This window comes from Andrena cerasifolii, unplaced genomic scaffold, assembly GCF_050908995.1.
Source record: "Andrena cerasifolii isolate SP2316 unplaced genomic scaffold, iyAndCera1_principal scaffold0026, whole genome shotgun sequence".
NCBI lineage: Eukaryota > Metazoa > Arthropoda > Insecta > Hymenoptera > Andrenidae > Andrena > Andrena cerasifolii.
In genome coordinates this window covers 80,001-85,000 of record NW_027484919.1, presented here as the reverse complement: position 1 = coordinate 85,000, position 5,000 = coordinate 80,001, and the positions used below count along the sequence as shown (strand labels likewise).

At 54.6% G+C, this 5,000-nt stretch overlaps 1 non-coding gene and 1 pseudogene across 1 annotated transcript; both read left to right on the top strand.

Moving 5' to 3' along the window:
* Window positions 1–1,245: 1,245 nt before the first annotated feature.
* On the top strand, window positions 1,246–1,400 carry LOC143378047 (5.8S ribosomal RNA). Its single transcript, XR_013087481.1, has one exon. It is a non-coding gene; the product is annotated as a 5.8S ribosomal RNA (ribosomal RNA).
* Window positions 1,401–3,156: 1,756 nt separating this feature from the next.
* The window catches only part of LOC143378041 (large subunit ribosomal RNA), a 4,907-nt pseudogene continuing 3,063 nt past the window's right edge, over window positions 3,157–5,000 (top strand).

Here is a 5,000-nt window from a genome sequence, read left to right as displayed (position 1 = left end):
CTAATATAAATGCGAACGCATTTATAAACAGATACCAAAAAAACTAAATGCGAATGCATTTAAACAGAAACTAAACGGGAATGCATTTCTCCTATATATATATATATATATATATATATATATATATTACACCGCGTGGCACGGCTTACGCGCGGAGGTCGCTACAGACGGAGAACCTGGTTTCTCATCGCGACGCTCCCGTCCGATGCCATCGGTGAAGCGCAAAGAGCCAAGCCCGCCAGACCGCCAGACGTGCGCGGCCCCCTCTTTGAGAACGGGACGATAATATTACGAACGCGATCACGAGTGCGCTCGCGAGAGGTTTCTCGAGAGAGGTCGTCGTTAACTGAATCGGGAAAAACAAGACCCGTCGTTGCGATCGTCCTCCGGTAGCCCGCCGCCCTCGTCGATTCGCGTTCACCTCGTATCAGAGGCGTGTGCCGTTATATACGAATTATACCGTCTGCGCGTGTTGTCTGCGCGAGCGTGTAGGCTCGAATCGAGTAATAAAAGGAGTCACTCGCGACCCAAGACAGGGACGAAAACACACCACAAGCGCTCCGAGAGTGGTTAAGTAAAGCGCGGGAGAGAGAGGGCAGAAACGAGCCGCCGTCGGAGCCTCGGCTTCGCGACGTTTCTACTATCCCTCTCTTTCGAACGACGCTTCTTCCACTCGCATTACGCTTCCTCAGTTTTGGTCGCGCTCTCTCCGAAAAGTCCAGTGGACGGGGAGACCCTCTCCTCCGAGAGGATCCCCGGGTAACCTAGGGCGGCTCGCACATCGATCGCGTCGACGTGCGTCCCCGAGTATCGCTCACTTAATCGCGCCCCGATAGCCAAATAAAAGGACCGGCTGTGAAGCTTCGATAGCGAAAGTCCAATTGGACCGATCGAAGCCGGCCGTGCGTCCGCTTTCGGGGAACGGCGACGATAGAGAGCGTGCGTAAGGAGGACGCTGCCGCGTGCGATGGCCCCCAGAGTACGCGATTACGGTTCATGTACCCCCGTGTATCTCGAAGGTTTTTAAATGAAATACAATAATAGAGTACGCTCGGCCGTCGGACGTGTCGCGGTGTTTCCGCGCGCGTTTCGACGGTTCCCGTCCTGGACAGAAATCACACACAGTGTCGTCTCACAACGGTGGCGACGCCCGGACCTCCTTCGCGCGCTGGTTGGAGGCGCACGGGCCTCGGCTTCATCCGAACCGAGAACAATAGATATAACGAACATATTTAATAACACGATTACCCTGAACGGTGGATCACTTGGCTCGTGGGTCGATGAAGAACGCAGCTAATTGCGCGTCAACGTGTGAACTGCAGGACACATGAACATCGACATTTCGAACGCACATTGCGGTCCACGGATACAATTCCTGGACCACGCCTGGCTGAGGGTCGTTATCACATACAAAAGACTGCTTGCGTCGGTTCTCCTACGTGTATCATCCTCGCCGTCTCGCGTTTCCGAAGATGTAACGCGTTTCGGAGTCGGGTCGATGATAGACGCGAGATACGCGACGTACGAGCGAAAGTTGGGCCGTTCGTCGGCGTTTGCCACGGCTCGCGTGAGAACCGTGAAGCGTGTGTACTCCCTCCCGTGCGAGAAAAGAGAGAGGCGAACGTGATGAAAAAAATGATCATCTTGCGGACTCGCGTGCGTGCTTTCACGGCGTCTTGCGTCGTTGTTTTACAACGACCGCCCGTGTGCTGCACCGCTCCCTGGATCAAAGAACTCACAGCAGCCTCTCCGCTCGCACCGGTTGGGTGTAGATTTGCCTTCACGTTCTGCGCGAGATCTTTTACCGTGCTCCCGACGTCGCCTGAAATGAAAAATTTGTCCTGAGAAAGAGGACCAAAGAGCGAGAGATAGATAGAGAAAGAGAAGAGCAGTGCGCGGCATATGTGCGCCGATCTATATCGTCGCGTTCACGAGGCCCCAGGGATTTTAAACAGAGGGTCGTCGTTGACTGACAAGTGATAAAAAGTCAATCGAGATACATCGAGGGCACAACACTCGTTCTTCGGGACGCCGTGAAGATCCAAGGGTGTGTAATTACATGAATAGTAGCGGCGCTGTGCGGGATGATAAAAATAACCACGCGTCAACAGGATCGGGTCGATGTATTTCCCCGTCGTCGCGCGTGTCCTCGCCAAGCCGTACATTCATTCTCTCCCTATGGCCACGTTCCGTCGACGCACATGAGTGTTTGCGCCAAACATCCGATGAGAGAGATTGCTGCACGCGTCGTTTAACGTTTCTGTACCCCGGAATCCTCGCTGGCGCGGCTGCGCGAATTTGAACTTTGACGAACCGAAAGGCGCTGATGCCGCGAAAGGTGGTAGTACGACTCTCCTTCGTGCTGAATGGAAGGACGAGTCTCCCCGATCGCCCCATGTCTTCTTTGTCGCGTTGTTGGTCGATCGTATAAGAGACCGCGCGTCTCACCGGTCGTCCAGTCCACGGAAAAGCTTATTTTTCCCACGCGGTTCCCTCTGCTGCTCGAGGCGTGAGGGATAGCGGGAATCTCAAAGCTAATATAGCGGACGGACGTTAAAGTAAAAACCGGTGGTCGTTCCGCGGGAGTCTCACGGATCGAATCGACTATGCGCGACGAAAAAGAGACACTTTGGCGTGGCGCAAATAGAGAGATGTTAAGGGGGGACTCTAATTCTCGATCAGAAGAGAAAAGAGAGTCAAATGTACGTTTTCTCTGGAATCGTGCGTTGGTACCTCTCTGGATACAACGCGAGATCGATCACATCGATCCGTCGTTGTCGTTGTCGGGCTGTGAGCCGGGATGTGTACGCGGGGAAAGATGTGTATGGTGCGTGGCGTGATGCCGTATACGCGGTGCGCATGGGAATCTGCGAGCGAGCAAGGGAAGAGAAAAAGAATCTGAGAAAGAAGTTTTGTATGTTTCATTCTTCTTCTTCTCCTTGTATTCTTCAGCCCAGCTTCTCGTCCGGCCCGGCCCCGTCGTCGGTGTCAACGCACTACGCCCACACACCCCCGTACTCCCGCCGGGATGCCCGCTCGAGGTAAAATATCCAAAAGAGAGAGAGGGAGCACGATTTATAATATAATATCTTCTCTCCGCTTCGCGGTCTCAGGTTTTTTCTCTGGTGGCACCTAATTAATATATAAAATGATTGACGACCTCAGAGTAGGCGAGATTACCCGCTGAATTTAAGCATATTACTAAGCGGAGGAAAAGAAACTAACAAGGATTTCCTTAGTAGCGGCGAGCGAACAGGAATTAGCCCAGCACTGAATCCCGCGGTTCCGCCGCAGGGAATTGTAGTGTTCAGGAGGATCCGTTTATCCCGTGACGTCGCACCGCGTCCAAGTCCATCTTGAATGGGGCCACTTACCCGCAGAGGGTGCCAGGCCCGTAGCGACCGGTACGCGTTTCGGGAGGATCTCTCCATAGAGTCGGGTTGCTTGAGAGTGCAACCCTAAGTGGGTGGTAAACTCCATCTAAGGCTAAATACAACCACGAGACCGATAGCGAACAAGTACCGTGAGGGAAAGTTGAAAAGAACTTTGAAGAGAGAGTTCAAGAGTACGTGAAACCGTTCAGGGGTAAACCTGAGAAACCCAAAAGATCGAATGGGGAGATTCATCGTCGACGAGGCTGGCTCCCGTCGGTGCGCGATACTCCGGGTGGACTTTCGTGGTCCATTAGCGAGGGTACACCACCGGCGGTGAATGTTCCGGCCACGTAGTCGTGCACTTCTCCCCTAGTAGAACGTCGCGACCCGTTGCGTGTCGGTCTACGGCCCGAGCGGTTGCCTGTTTCGTTGCTCCCAGAGCACGCGACAGACCCTCGGCCGCCCGACCGGCTGCGCGACGGTACTCTGACGGTATCGGGCCGCAACCAATCCATTTTCGAATGTGTGTGCGTCAGGCCCGCCGCAAGCCCGGTCAGTTCTTACCCGGAGGTACGGACCTAGTGCCGTCCCCGGGCCTGGCCAGCTGTTAGCAGGCGGTGTCCTTGGACTGGCCAAGCTTCGAATTACCGGTCGGCGACGCTACTGCTTTGGGTACTCTCAGGACCCGTCTTGAAACACGGACCAAGGAGTCTAACATGTGCGCGAGTCATTGGGAGAAAGAAACCTAAAGGCGGAATGAAAGTGAAGGTCGACCTTTGCGTCGACCGAGGGAGGATCGGCCGCGTTACGATGCGGCCTCGCACTCCCGGGGCGTCTCGTTCTCATTGCGAGAAGAGGCGCACCTAGAGCGTACACGTTGGGACCCGAAAGATGGTGAACTATGCCTGGTCAGGACGAAGTCAGGGGAAACCCTGATGGAGGTCCGTAGCGATTCTGACGTGCAAATCGATCGTCGGAACTGGGTATAGGGGCGAAAGACTAATCGAACCATCTAGTAGCTGGTTCCCTCCGAAGTTTCCCTCAGGATAGCTGGCACTCGCTCGTTCCTACGCGAACGTGTGCGAGTTTCATCTGGTAAAGCGAATGATTAGAGGCCTTGGGGCCGAAACGACCTCAACCTATTCTCAAACTTTAAATGGGTGAGATCTCTGGCTTGCTTGGATCATGAAGCCACGAGATTATATTGAATCAGAGTGCCAAGTGGGCCAATTTTGGTAAGCAGAACTGGCGCTGTGGGATGAACCAAACGCAGAGTTAAGGCGCCTAAGTCGACGCTTATGGGATACCATGAAAGGCGTTGGTTGCTTAAGACAGCAGGACGGTGGCCATGGAAGTCGGAATCCGCTAAGGAGTGTGTAACAACTCACCTGCCGAAGCAACTAGCCCTGAAAATGGATGGCGCTGAAGCGTCGCGCCTATACTCCGCCGTCAGCGGCAAGTGGGGAGGGACGTGCCATCCGCTCGCGGGTGACCGTCCTCCATGAAGCCCTGACGAGTAGGAGGGTCGCGGCGGTGTGCGCAGAAGGGTCTGGGCGTGAGCCTGCCTGGAGCCACCGTCGGTGCAGATCTTGGTGGTAGTAGCAAATACTCCAGCGAGGCCCTGGA